This window comes from Macrotis lagotis, chromosome X, assembly GCF_037893015.1.
Source record: "Macrotis lagotis isolate mMagLag1 chromosome X, bilby.v1.9.chrom.fasta, whole genome shotgun sequence".
Taxonomy (NCBI): Eukaryota; Metazoa; Chordata; class Mammalia; order Peramelemorphia; family Peramelidae; genus Macrotis; species Macrotis lagotis.
Genome location: NC_133666.1, coordinates 192,430,285 through 192,446,022, shown reverse-complemented (window position 1 = coordinate 192,446,022; position 15,738 = coordinate 192,430,285). Strand labels below are relative to the sequence as shown.

General features: G+C 34.1%; 1 protein-coding gene across 9 annotated transcripts in view; it reads left to right on the top strand.

The window, feature by feature from the left end:
* The window catches only part of MLLT3 (MLLT3 super elongation complex subunit), a 363,248-nt gene that overhangs the window by 144,767 nt on the left and 202,743 nt on the right, over nucleotides 1–15,738 (top strand). The gene's annotated exons all lie outside the window — the stretch shown is intronic.

Genomic DNA, 15,738 nt, shown 5'->3' with positions numbered 1-15,738 from the left:
TATTTTTTAAAAATCTTTTTAAAAGTTTTATTTATTTATTTATTTTGAATTTTACAATTTTTTTCCTAATCTTGCTTTCCACCTCCCACTTCCCACAGAAGTCAGTCAGTCTTTACATTGTTTTCATGGTATACACTGATCTAAATTGAATGTGATGAGAGAGAAATCATATTCTTAAATAAGAAAAATAAAGTAAGAGATAGCGAAATTACATAAGATGACTTTTTAAAATATTTATTTATTCTTATTTTGTACAAGTGAACTCTTTTTATATTACTAAAATATTCTTGTTTAAGAGTAAACATAATACCCTCTCCCCCCAAAATACAGACCCACATGAGTGATAAATTAAAGGGGAGAGGAAAAAAATTAAAATTAAAAAAAATTAATAGTAGGTATGGCCAGGTGGCGCAGTCAGTGGAGCAACGGCCCTGGAACCAGGAGCACCTGAGCCCAAATATGGCCCCAGACACCCAGCAATCACCCAGCTGTGTGACCACGTGCAAGCCACCCCAATCCCATTGTCCTGCAAAAACCAAAAAAAAGACCCAAAATAAAATAATAATAATAATAATAATAATAATAATAATAAATAGTAATAGTATAGTAGGGGCAGCCAGGTGGTGGACAGAGCACTGGCCCTTGAGCCAGGAGCACCTGGGTCCAAATCTGGCCTCAGAAACCCAACAGTCACCCAGCTGTGCGGCCCCAGGCAGGTCACCCAGCCCCATTTGCCCTGCAACCCCCCCCCCCAAATAATAATAATAAAAAATGTGCTTCAATCTGTGTTCCAACACCACCAGCTCTGTCGCAGGTGGATCACATTCTTTATAAGTCCATCACAAAAGTTACTTCCATATTTTTCCACTGTTGCCATTGCTGATCGTATTCATACTCCATTCATACTTCCATCTCCATTCATACTTCTCTACTACCATGAACTATATTTTCTCTCTCCTTTCACTCTGTCTTTGCTGTAGGGTAGCTGAGTGGCACAGCAGACAGATCCCTGGCCCTGGGGCCAAGAGGCCCTGAGCCCACATACCACCCCTTAGGCCCAGCATCCTCCTGGCCCTATGGTCTGGGACAGGCCATCCAATCCCAGCCCCTTGCAAGAGGTAAAAAAGAAAATGTGTTATATCCGACCCCCCCCCCCATGGTCCATCCTCTCCTCCATCACTTACTCCCCCCCCTTCTCCCTGTCCCCCTTCTCTCCTTCTTACTCTAGATGCCTATACCCCATTGAGTATATATGCTGTTTCCTCTCCTAGCCCCCTCTGATGAGAGCAAAGATTCCCTCATTCCCCCTTGTCTTCCTCCCCTTCCATATCATAGCAATATCTTATTGTAATAAAGAAAAATCTTATTATATGAAATATCTTAGCCTATTCCACCTCTCCTTTTTCTTTCTCCCATTACATTTCCCTTTTATCTATTGACTCCATTTTTACACCACATTATATCTTCAAATTCAGCTTTCTCCTGTGCTTCATCTATAAAAGCTCCTTCTATCTGCTCTATTAAATGAGAAGGTTCCTATGAGTATTATCAGTATCATTTTTCTATACAGGAATACATGTAGTTTGTCATCATGAGCATAGATAACGGTTTTTTTTAAAAAAATAGTCTTTGATCTTTGTTCAAACTCCACAATTCTTTCTCTGAATACAGATGGTATTTTCCATTGCAGACAGCCCAAAATTGTGCCTGATTGTTTCACTGATGGAGTGAGCAAGTCAGTTAAGGATGATCATCACCCCTATGTTGCTGTTAGGGTGTACAATGTTAAGCAGCTTATATTCTAATGGGGAAAGACAATATACAAAAGGGAGCTAAAATGTTGTCTGGTTATGGGTTAGAGAAGGCATTAGTATAGAAACATAGTAGCAAAAACTAGAGAAGGAAAGATGATTGTTCTGGGCCCTTCCTCAAAATGGAGATTTGAAGAACTTATGTTGGGAGAAGGGCGCTGTAGAAATGGAGGCAGTTGAAACATGGTGGGAAAATTGAGTATTTTCTTTAGTGCTAGTTCTGTTTTTTAAAAGCTTATCCATGACTGATATTAGAGTTCAAATAAACCTTAGAATCCATTACTGATCTTAATGATAAAAAATAATTTTTTCTAAAATTCTTTGCAGATCCTTTCCACTTTTATGTTTTACAAAATTATAGTAGTTGGTGTCTATATGTTTCTGTTTGCATCTCAATTTTTGACATTAGTAACTTGTTTAAATTGATCTGAATATAATTATTTCAGTTGCATTCTATATTTTTTATTTTTTATGAATTTCAATTATTTCTCAAGCAACAAAAAGTTGACTCAGTAAACAAGTCATTTGCTCTCAATTAAAAATCAGTTTTATTTTCCTGATGCTATTTTGTATTTGTCAAATGCATCATTATTTAGCATTTTTCTAGAAGAATGGAATTATGATATAAAGGTTTGAGTTCATTGTACTCTGCAAAGCTTTGATTTCTTTTTCTGGATCTTTATTTTTCAACATTTTACCTTATCTTTTCCATCATTGCATTGAATTTTCCCTTGGAGGAATAGGGGTAAAGTTTATGGGTAGGATTAAAACTGAAATTCTTTGCAGTCCTTCCCTTTTTCTGTCACTTTACCACCACTTTGTAGAAGGATACAGCACAAATTGAGGGGAGCTCTATTGTATTTCTTTTTATTTGATTCATGGGTTACCTTGAACAAATAAATTTATTGTTTTATAATTAGCCTCCTGGTGAAGAACCTCTAAATGGCAGAGGATCAAGATTTATAACTGAAACTCACAAGAAGGGAGAGATTGATAAAAAACCAATATAGTTGATTTTAGCTTTATGCTGTCAGAATCCAATAAATTAAGCATCTATTTAAGAACGAAGTTGAAGACTTAAGTAGTGTTAAACTAGATTTATTATTGCATGTAGAAAAATATGTAATGGAAAACTTCCTATTATAAAAGACTCCAAAATACTTAGTTCAGAGTGATTAAAAATGACTTTTACTAAGATATCTTAACTAAAGGACCATCTCTATCAAGAGGAGAGGGGTGCTGAATCTCAGAAATGCTTAGGCTTGTTCCTCCCCCTTCATGTCTATCATTGGCAAGGGGCACAATCTTTTTTTTTAAGGGTTTTTTTTTTCAAGGCGCAAATGGGGTTAAGTGGCTTGCCCAGTGTCACACAGCTAGGTAATTATTAAGTGTCTGAGACTGGATTTGAACCCAGCTACCACTCAAGGGTTGGTGCTTTATCCACTGCGCCACCTAGCTGCTCCCCCAAGGGGCACAATCTAATTGATACATTCGCCCCCTTACATTTTCCCTGCCCTGCATATTATACTAATGGGTATAGGGGAAGGAACTGTAATCTCCTTGAACATGCACAAGACCCTAGGTTAACTCAAAATAGGTGTGATAGACCTGATCTAATCTCAGGTTTTGATCAGGTTGAGACTAAGTCTTTTGTTTTATACTCACATACCTGCCCATTGGCACACCAATATAAGCAGACCCTAATCTCTGTAATGTAAACTAACAATTTCCCTTCACATTCTGGTGGAACCCAAACACACCCACATATTCCTCACACTACCAATGGTACATTTGGAAAAAATGGGTGAATATATTGCACATAAAGAAGTAGCAGACATACAAACTGCCCAGGTTAATAGTAGTGGAAATAAAATACTTAAATAACCCCATTTGAGAAAAAGAAATTAAAGAAACCATCAGTAGACTCTAAGAAAATGTCTCCAGGTCCAGATGGATTTAGAAGTAAATTCTACCACATATTTAAGGAGCAATTAATTCTTATTCCACATAAACTTTTTTAAAAAATAGGAGTTCTGCCAAACTCCTTTTATGACACCACCCTGGTGCTGCTGCCTAAACCAGAAAGAACCAAAATAGAGAAAGAAAATTATAGACCAATCTCCCTAATGAATATTGATGCAAAAATTTTAAATAACATTTTAGCAATGCAGCTCTAACAAATTATTTCTAGGATAATGCACCATGGTCAGGTAGGATTTATACCAGCATGTGGGGATAGTTCAATATTAGAAAAATAGTCAACATAATTGAACATAGCAAAATCAACAGAAATCATATGATTATTTCAATAGATGCTGAACAAACCTTTGATAAAATACAATATTCATTCCTATTAAAAACATTAGGAAGTTTAGGAATAAATGGAATTTTCCTTAAAATAATAAATAGTATCTATCTAAAATTATTAACAAATATTATATGTAATAGGAATAAACTAGGAGCATTGTTATTAAAATCAGGAGTGAAACAAGGATGCCCATTAAAAATGCTAGTAGTAGCAGCAGTAAGAGAAGAAAAAAGAAATTGAAGGAATCAGAATTGGCTATGAGGAAGCAAAGCTTTCACTCTTTGCAGATGATATGATGGTATATTTGGAGAACCCAAGAAAATCATCTAAAAAACTACTTGAAACAATTGATAAATATAGCAAAATAGTAGGATATAAAATAAACCCACTTAAATATCAACATTCATAAATGTGAACAGCAAAGCCAACAAACAAGATAGAAAGATAAATTTTATTTAAAGTAATTAAAGACAATGTTAAATAATTGGGAATCTACCTTCCAAGACAAACCCAGAAACTGTATAAACACGATTATAAAGCACTTCTTACCCAAATAAAGTCAGGTCTAAATAACTGGAAAAATTTCTATTGTTCATGGTTAGGTTGAACTAATACAATAAAAATGACGATTCTACCCAAATTAAATGACTTATTCAGTGCCATACCAATCAAACTACCAATAACTATGTTACTGAGCTAGAAAAAAAATAGTAATGATATTCATCTGGAGCAACAAAAGGTCATGAATAGAAAGGGAAACTGATGGGAAAAAAATGTAAAGAGATGGCCTAACTCTACCAGATCTAAAACTAAACTATAAAGTTGCAGTCATCAAAGCTGCCTGGTACTAATTAAGAAATAGAGTTAATGTGTCCAAAGGGCAACAAAAATGTGCATATCCTTTGATCCAGCAATATCACTGCTGGGTCTATATCCTGAAGAGATCATGAAAAAAGGGTAAAACATCACTTGTACAAAAATATTCATAGCAGTCCTATGTCTGTTTGTGTGTGTGTGTGTGTGTGTGTGTGTGTGTGTGGTGGCCAAGAATTGGAAATTGAGGGATTGCCTATCAATTGGGGAATGGCTAATAAACTATGGTATATGTATGTGTTGGAACATTATTATTCTATTAGAAGCTAGGAGGGATGGGAATTCAGGGAAACCTGGAAGGATTTGCATGAACTGATGCTGAGCGAGATGAGCAGAATCAGAAGAACATTGTACACTCTAAAAGCAATATGGAGGTGATAACCTTAATGGACTTGCTCATTCCATCAGTGCACCAGTTAGGCACAATTTTGAGGTATCTGCGATGGAGAATACCATCTGTATCTACAGAAAGATAGACCAAAGACTATTATCTTTAATTTAAAAACAAAACCGTTATCTTATTATGTAATTTTCTATTTCTTATACTATATATTTTTTTCCTTAAGGATATGATTTCCCTCTCATCACACTCAACTTAGATCAGTGTATACCATGGAAACAATATAAAGACTAACAGTCTGCCTTCTGTGGGGAGTGGAGGGAGGGAAGTGAGTTTAGGGGGAAAAATTGTAAAATTCAAAATAAATAAATTAAAAAAAAAGAAAGATCAGTCATTGGGGAACAACATAGTGGTTTAATCTAATAAACATTAAAAAAAAAGAAATAGAGCAATGGATCAGTGGATTAGGATAGGTTAAAAGAAAATGCAGTAAATGACTATAGCAATCTACTGTTTGTAAAACCCAAAGACATCAGCTTCTGGGATAAGAACTCCTTATTTGACAAAGGTTGTTGGGAAAACTGGAAATTAGTTTGGCAAAAACTAGCCATAGAACCACATCTCACGCCCTATACCAAAATAAGGTCAAAATGAGTACAGGATTTAGGCATTAAGGGCAATACCATAGATAAATTAATAGACCAAGAAATAATTTTATCTATCAGATCTATGGAGGGGGACAAATTTATGACTAAATAAAAAGTATAGTACATTATTAACTGCAAAATAAATGATTTTGATTATATTAAATTAAAAAGGTTTTACACTAATTAAATCAGCAGTCTTTACATCTAGGAGTTCTGATATAAGTCTCATTTCTAAAATATATAGAGAAATACATCAAATTTTTAAGGTTACCAAGTCATTCCCCACTTGGTCAAAGGATATGAATATACAGTCTTCAAATGAAGAAATTAAAGCTATATATATATATATATATATAATTGTATGAAAAAATGCTCCAAATCACTATTGATTAGTGAAATGCAAATTAAAGCAATTATGAGATATTGCCTCATACCTATCAGGTTGGCTAAGGTGATAAAAAGAGAAAAATGATCAATTTTGGAGAAGTTGTGGGAGGATTAGGACATTAATGCGTTGCTGGTGGGGTTGTGAGCAGATCTAATCATTCTGGAGAGCAATATGGAACTATACCCAAAAAGCAGTGAAATTGTTCATTCCCTTTGACCTGGCAATTTCAATTCCAGAGCTATATCCATAAAAATGGGAAAAGTCCCACATGTTTCAAAATATTCATAGAAGCTCTTTTATAGTGGCACAGAGTTAGGAATTGAGGGGATGCCCCTCAACTGGGGAATGGCTAAACAAGTTATAGTACATGAATACTATGGAATACTATTGTTCTATAAGAAACCATAAAATGGTTGGAATGTAGTAAAGTATGGAATGAGTTACTGGATCTGATGCTGAGCAAAGGTAGCCTAATCAGAAGAACAATGTGCACATTAACAACAACATTGTGAGATGAAAAACCTTGTTGGAAGCACTCTTCTCAGCAGTACAGAGAGCTGGGACAACTGTATTAGACCAGCTATGGACAATGCTATCCCCATCCAGAGGGTGAAAAACAAAACAAAACAAAAAAAACTAAACCAAAAAAAAATCCCTTCAAAATATGATGAACACTTTGTAAAAATTATCTCTTTCCCTTAATCTTATTTCCTCATACTGAAAATGACTAATCTGTAAACATGATTATCAAAAATATGTATGTACAATGTTAATCTATTTGTTGCTGAGGGGGGAGGGAGTGGGAAGAGAGGGTGGAAAGAAATTAGTCACTTAAAAATATACATATTCATATGGATGAATGTTGAAAATACTTCCATAACATGTATTTGGAAAAATAAAATATCAATTAAAAAAAGTGAGAGAAGTAGCAGTCTTATATCACAGCATAGTAAAATTACAAGTAAATAATGAAAATGTTCTTAGATTTGCATGAAAAATTTAAAATAATTATTAAATCATCCCTTGGCCAAAGAAGAAAGTATAAAATTATATATCAAAGATAATAACTATTTAGCATCAAAAGTATATGGAATATAGCAGTATTTTGGTGTTGAATGCCTAAATTTGTTAATTTAATAACTTCATGCTAATACAGGGAAAAGAAGATACAGAGAATTATGATTCTAACAGAAACAAAATTTGTAATCTTAGATTGTTGAATCTTGTTAAATTGGGTGGTTTCCGGCTCTTGAGATGTAAATTAAGTAGAAGTAGAGAATAAGCAATGTAACCAAAACAAAATTTGTAACCTTGTTAAATTGGGTGGAGGGTCTCTACTCTTGAGATGTAAAGCCAACTACCATTGTTTCTTTGTTAAATGTAAAATTTGTTTCCTGACCCCCTTAGGCTGCAACCCTCTACTTAATTCCAGATCCAGTAAAGGGGAGGGGAATCCACCTTTTGCCCTCAGGATAAGGGCAAGACTATAAAAATATTGGATCCTGAGTTGCCTTTGACTTTCTGGCCCAGTCAACTCTACTTGACTGCCCTTTTGTCTCTGTCTCTTTTTACCTACCATATTTTCTTATGTGCTGTAACTAATTTTAATAAATTTTTTTTTGTTTCCACCTTTGCTTTCCCGGGTCTGAATAATGATTTCTCATGGGCAGAACCTAATTCAAGTAGCCAGCGGCTACAGTGCTACTTGGAAGGGGTGCCATTCACTGTCTTGCCAGTCAATATCAGACTTCTTGGTATTATTTAAGTAATAACTAACAATGGTCAAAAGAAATGATTGGAGAAGACAGTTGATTGATCTGTGGGCACCATTTTTTTATGCATAAATTTGTTCACTGGAAAGCATTTTTTTTCCTTTGGAATCAACTCTAGACTACTGGAACTTCTTTCTACTTTCATTTTTTTTTTTCATTCTTTCAGTTTTTGCATTGTTCTTCATAAGTGCTTAATTAATGTATGTTGTTTGTTATTCTATCTCTATCATTATTCTAGCAGTTTTTATTTAAATGAATCTATGGAGCACTAAACCAGGAAGACAGTAGCTTTATTACTTTCAATCCTGAATGTCTTCCAGAAACTTACAGCAATCTGTTCCAATTAATATCTGCCAGCCTTTATGTTTTAGGGTTCAGACACTTTTATGTTTATAAATTACCATTGCATTTGAGCCTCACAACAACCATAGGAGGTTGGTATGAGAAATCTTATTCCCAACTCAGTGTCATAATCAGCTCATTTTTTCTCCCATTGTATCTTTTTTTGGATTTTGCTTTTGCCTTTTAATTTAGGGAGATTGTTTTAGCTTTCCAAAGATGCTAAATGTAGATAAAGTATATAAGTATGATAAATAATTGTAATGGGATTTTTTTTATCTTCTCTAGTGCTAGAATTTTAAGCATCTGGTTTAGTTTCATTATTTTCCAGATTTAAAAAAAAATAGGTCTGGTCATCATCTGAAATAAGCAACAAATATTTATTGACTGCCTTAGTATAAGAAAAACATTGTGTTCCCTAGGGAACATACTGTGTGACATTTGCAGAATTATTGAGTCCCTGCCCTCTAGGAGAGACAGGTGTCATTATGGAAAGAGAACTGATTTTAATCCCAGAAAGACCTGATTTCAAATTCAGCCTTTGACTAATTTGATAACCCTTGGTTCTCAAAAAGGAGTTCATTTGTGTAGGATCTCAAAGTGTTTGTTTACAATCTAATTAGAGTTATGACTTGTGTAGTAAGATGGCTATTCCTACCCTTTATGCATAAACTTCAAAAACATTAAGATTGCAAGATAAATAGCAAGTTTATAGAAAAAGTACAGATTTGAGGAAGAGCGAAAGGGGATTTGAAGAATGGGTCAATTTTTTTTTTTTTGGCCAGGATAGGAAGATGGCAGGTAAAGAGAACAATGTAAACAAAGGTAGATAAATGGGAAAGTACACTTAACCTGCCTTGAGGACATTTGTAAGGTGGTTGAAAAAGAGGGAAATAAGCCTAGGTAGACTGGCTGAGAAGTTGGTATTTTTTCCTCCATATAACCAGCAAAAAGATTGAATATTTGTGAGCCAGGGGGAGATTATAGAGCTGGGGAGGGGGCTGGGAGACCAGTTTTGGTAGCTAAGAATGATTGACTGAAAAAAAAGGATTTATTAAACATTTACTACCTAAGCATAGTGCTAGTGATACAAATACAAAAGCTGAGCTAGTGCTTGTCCTTAAGGAATTTACATTAAAATAGAAAGGCCTGGTGGTTGATAGCCTGGCAGTGATATTTTTTTGCTTTGAAAATTGATGGGATGGTTCGTAAAGTCCATAGTTGACTAGTTTGACATACCCTGTTCTGTAGCTAATGTGGTATTGATTTGATTATTATTTTAGGACTGGAAGATGAAATGGGGTATGGGTGACTGGTGAGAACATGGTCAGCAACATAGAGTTTGAATTATACTTTGAGTCTACTTAGATATTCTGAACTCTGTTGTCCTCTTTAATTCGTTCTGAGAGACTCTGGTCTATACTTCTGTATGTGAAAGGGTACCATTTTGGGGCATGATTGTCTCTGATTTTAGATAACTGTTACTTTTGTAGTTTTCCTTATTGTTGTGTTTTACTTATTCTGAGAGGAAGTGGTTACAGTGCCTTCCTTTTTATTTATTATTTAATATTGTGGGGCAAACTCTTATTAGCCTTCTGATTTATTTAATTCATTTTTGCCAAAAGAATTGATTTAACTTTCTTGGGAGTGGGAGGTTTTCTTTGCATAATTCTTTTTTTTTGGTATAAATATTCATTTTGTTATTAGATGACCATTCCTTAAGGACAGATACAGGAAGTTTCTTGTGGACTCCATTTTCAGGCCTGTTCTATTTTTACCCCTTTTGAGGTTTTTCTTGGCAAAGATAATATTTGCCTTTTCCTTCTCCAGCTCATTTTTTAGATAAGGACCTTGAGGCCAAGAGGGTAAAAGTGGTGGGCTCAGGGTCCCCAAAGGTAATAAATAACTGAGATTGTATTTGAACTCAGTTCTATCCCCTGATCCAGAGTCAAGAAGGTCTGTGTTCAAACCCAGCGCCAGATTCTTATTAGTTATGTTTTGCTGGACAATTCAGTTAGACAGACTCATGTCTACTTCAGATTCATTGTCTCTGAAATGGGAAAATAACATTTCCCAGGATTGTGAGAATACATAAAGATGTTTATAAAGTACTTCATACATCTTAAAGCATTATATTGTACAGAATATTTTATTTTTATTTTTGAGGTAACCTCTAGTTAATAACCCTTTAAATTTAGAAAACTCATGAGACATTTATAGAATCCTTTACTCTGAGCTCAACACTAAGATAGTAGTGTTGTTAAGGCATTTTTTTATCTGTCTCCTCCTGAGCTCTTTTGGGATATTCTTACTATTTTTGAATAGTAGAATGTTTTGCTATTTTGTTTAGATTATTTTATAGATGAAGAAACTGAGATAGACTTGTCTGAGTTCAAATTTGAATTCAGGAGAGACTTCACAATATAGTGCTCCAGTTGTGCCACCTAGCTGTTCAAAATAGAATGACATACATTTGTACCCATTTTGCAGATAAGGTAATTAAGGGTCTGGGGATCAGAGATGTTTTGATTTTCTTCTAATTTCATGGCAGATAAGTTGAAGAGCCATTATTCAAACCCAGTTCCAACTGACTCCTAAGTCCTTTAGGTTCTTTATCCCACCGGTATTAAACAGCTGTCACTTCTGATCTTTTTTTCCCCCTCCTAATCTTAATGCTTTATTTTTATTGAATCTGGAGCATTTTACTTTACTACTTACAGCAATATTTAAAGAAACTGTTAGATGTAGTAGTAAAAATGGTCATATGCTCTAAAGGATAAAATATGAAAGCAAAACAAATATCATTCTAAAGTAGAAATTATACTAGTTTAAGTTCATCCTAAATATCTATACACATAAGTAATTCTATCTAGATTTGAAGATTAGCAGGTTCTTAAAAATCCATTATATTATAAAACAACAGCTTTCAAAACCATTTGTGATATTTAAAAAAATAGATAACAAACTTGTCAGGGCAGAATTATAACAAATGAAGGTCAGTAACCTAGGGTTCAATAAATCTGAGAGCAATAATTACTTAGGAAACAACTCCCTATTTGATAAGAACTGCTGGGAAAATTGGAGAGCTGACTGGTAGAAATTAAGATTAGACTAACATTTTATGCCATATTCCACAATAAATTCAAAATACAAATGTGACCTGAATATTAAAAGTATAACATTAAAAATAGCTTCCTGACTTACAAGTCTAAAATTCCATCTAGTGATGCAATGATGGAATTCCTGCCTTTAGTAAGTTTCCTCACTAAACCAAGATTTGTCATTGGGACATTTTTTTTTACATTTATAGCTTATTTAAATATTTTTAAAAGTTTTACAAATGAGTATAGCATCTTTAAAGTTACTGCTTTTGTGAAGTAATATGAAAAGATGACATCTGGAAACTTTTCATTCCTGATAATTAGGAGAAGCATACTTTTTTTCAGAAACATGAACCTTGTCAGAAACCAAATTTGGTCTTCTTGGTTGAGAAGTTAGTCTTTTCATTTCCACTTCCAGAGAAGACTGATGATTCTGATCATTTTGACAGGAAAAATTCGACTAATTTCATGCTGAATTTTAAGAGTTACATTGAGTTTGCTTTTGCATTCCCCCTTGGTGTACTTTGAAGGTTTCAGGTAGTCACTTAACTTTATTTCTTTTATGTAAAGTAGAATTAATAAGGATTCTTCTTCTTCTGGTGTGTTGCAAAAATGATATGAAATGACAAGGTTTATTTGTTGGTTTGTTTTTTTTAATCACAATTGCCTAGTAACAAGTCAAAAAAAAAAAGAAAATGAAAACATTTCCCAACATCTTATTTTGCACATGCCATCCTGTTAAGGTTCTAGTTTTGTAGCACTTTATTTAAGCCAGGAATAAACCATTCCAAATAAGTAATCAAAAAAATCATAATGTTATATGCAAATCTAAACAAAATAGTTGGATCTGATGAGTTGGTTGCTGAAAGAAGAAAGCAAGTATAATTGTTGATTTTTGTCAAAGTAAGCTTCTATATTTATAGATGCACAGGGGAATGAGAAATGAATATAATCATTTTAAAAATGATTGCGACATGCCAAAAAAATCAAAACTGCCACATAAATACTAGTTCATTTGAATGAATATCTAGGTTGTGTGATGTTGACACAGAATAGTATGTCAATAGCTTCCAGCAAAACAAGAGTTTAATTTTAAGGGTGTGGGGCAGCCTATATTTCAGACTTTGCCCTTTCCAAAACTTGAGTGGCTAAACTGTTGGCAGAAAGTGAAACCTTGAGTGGTCCACACACCCTGAGTGGCTTATTCCTTGATTGTAAACCTTGTGGTCCATTTGCATATGAAAAAGTAAAAAAGACTGAGAATTGGCTTGTACAAAGTGTTTTACTCCTTTGACTTTTTTGGTTGGTTCACTAAGAAGAGTTTAACAGCTATTAAAGGAAGCCTGCCAGAGAATCCATTTCTAGAAGTTAGTCAAATCATCTGTGAGAATAGAGAGTTTGGGGCCCAGTGCTTGGACTCTGAAGATCAGAAAACCTGTCGATATGAGGATCTTGCCTTAGAGCCAAGAGTTGGAAGGTTTAGAATGAGGAAAAATCCTACTGACCCCAAGACAAAGAAAGGTACTAGTTCTTTCTGGAAAAAGTCAAAGCAATATTCAAAAGATTTCTATGGAGCCTCTTTTTGTGATGGCCCAGAATTAGAAATTGCCTAACAATTGGGGAATGGCTGAACAAGTTGTGATATATGAATGAAATGGAATATTGTTGATCTATAAAAAATGATAATGAGGCAGATTTCAAAAAAACTGGAAATATTTACATAAACTGATGCTATATGAAGTGAGCAGAACTGGGAGAACAGCAACAATGTGTGATGATTAGTTTTGATAGACTTAGCTCTTTTCACCAATACAATGATCCAAGACAATTCCAAAAGATTCATGATGGAAAATGATACCCACATCCAAAGACCTATGGAGTCTGTGTATTATTTTCACTTTTTTTTTCTTTTTGTTGTAATTTTTTCCCCACTACATTGACAAATGTGGTAATATGTTTAACGTGATTGTACATGCCTAAACCTATATCAGATTGCTTGCTCTCTTAGGAAGGGAAAAAATTTGGAATGCAAAATCTTACAAAGATGAATGTTGAGAACTACTTTTATTATCTTTTGGGGAAAATATAGCTAAGTTTTAGGGAAAGGATTTCAATGGAACATATAAATTGGAGACAATAGTGATTATAGCCAAGGAGTGAAATAGCATCCAGTAGAGACTTTTAAGGCCAAAATCAATGGGAGGAAGGATGTCAGTAGAACTTTTGAGGTGCCTTGATTTCATGAATTCTTTATATACTTCTGTTTTTGAACTCCATGGATTTTTATCCTTTCCATTGACAGTTTGTATTTGTAGAAAAGATTGAGTCCCAGGTTTATGGTAGAGATATTTTCCTCCCTAATGTTACTATAACATTTTATTGAATACCTTTGCTTTGTGTTAATTATGTTCCCTACTCTGATGGACCACAAAGTAAACACCATTTGAGGCTCATGGACCTGCTGCTTTGAGATAGATATGGTCATTCCTTCTGGGCTCCCAAATTGAAATTGTTTTGGGAGGTCCAGTAAGCCTGGAGGGATGCTACATATTAACAAGTGCATATCTCGCTTAATTTGGCAGATCCTTTCGTAGGTATTTAGGACCATATTGAACAATATTTTGTTGATTTTAAGACCTTTTATTTCACGTAGACTGCTGAATAGAGAAAATGTTGACTTTTAACTCACTAAGCAGTCTTATTCTTTTTAATTGAAGACAGTATTCAGACTTCTTGAAGGTTACTTTGGGTTTTATTTTCAGGTTAAAAAATTTGAGGCAAGGGTATGATGTTCTGGTGGTTAGTTTTACTAATAGCAAGGAGAATTTATAGGTTCTATTTTTTGATAGGTTCCTTTGATTACTGGATTTCCTAAATATGCTTTCCAGGGAAGGCAGTCTCTTTGCCTGGACTGACCAAAAGATTGAGGAAAAGGAAATGTGTGACTTTTGTTTATTGGGTGTAATATGATGACCAGAAAGATATTTTGTTGTTTAACTTTAGGACAGTAATTGAATGGCTTTTAGTATAACTATATCTTAGAAATTAAGATATGTAATGCTGTCTTTGAATTTTAATGCTTTAGAAATGAATTTAAGCATCTATATCATTCCCTCTTTGTCTTCATGATATTTGTTATTTAAACCACCAGAAAATTTATAGTTTTAGCTTTTTTACTTATTTAGGTGGAAGGATGTACCTATGAATGAACACAATGTTTGGGTCTAAGACAGACCTAGTCAACAGAATGAGTTTTCTGTACCACACCTCTCTTAAGGCTGTGTGTGATCTTTCCAGGAGTTGTCACCTACTTGGTACATATCCTTACTGGGTGAAGCACACTTTCTTCTCTAATTAGCTATTTCTCCCAGAGTCATCTTTTTAAGGAAGATACTCAGACTAGTCATGAATTCATTCCCCTCTAAGGCTGCACTTATGAATCTCTAGACTTTTTTTTAATCATGCCCACATGCTCTAGCATATCCCCTCCTTATTCTTCTTCCAGTTTCTTTTTATGTGTAATTTGTTGATTCTTGATATAACTTTATTTCCTTCTAGCTTGGGAGGTCTAAAAGAAAAGATATGAGCAATTGACCATGGTGTCCAGATATTAAAGATAATGAATGTGATATGGAAAGGCAGGCATCATAAATATTTGTCCATTTCACAGAAAGCAAAGTTTTCTCAGCTCCCTTGCTGAGAAATTAGTACTTTGTAGAGAGCAGAACTAAAATTGGAAGGAAGGTGTGATTATGTAAAAGAATATTTTAAAAAGCCTGAGTTTAAAAAAAGAATGTAAAATAAAAACTAAAGTGGAATAGTAGATCAATAAACGAAATGGGAGGACAATTTAAATGAAATTGTTGCATTTCTAATAATGTATTCATTTCTCACTTCAATGGCTGATTATCTGGTTGTGCATTGTGTAGTCTTTTCTTAGGTTGTAGAAAGTTAAGAAGGGACTTTATGGAAATGCTTCAGTATTTTATAGATAAAGAAACTGGTAACCATCTAGATTGTGATAGAATTGGCCCCCAATATTCAATAATCTTTTAAACTGCAATACTTGATCTCTTTATTTAGAAATTGTCTTTTGACCATATTATTGCTAATTAGTGATCTCTGCTATAACATAGGGTGAGTAAATAAAAGGAGAAAA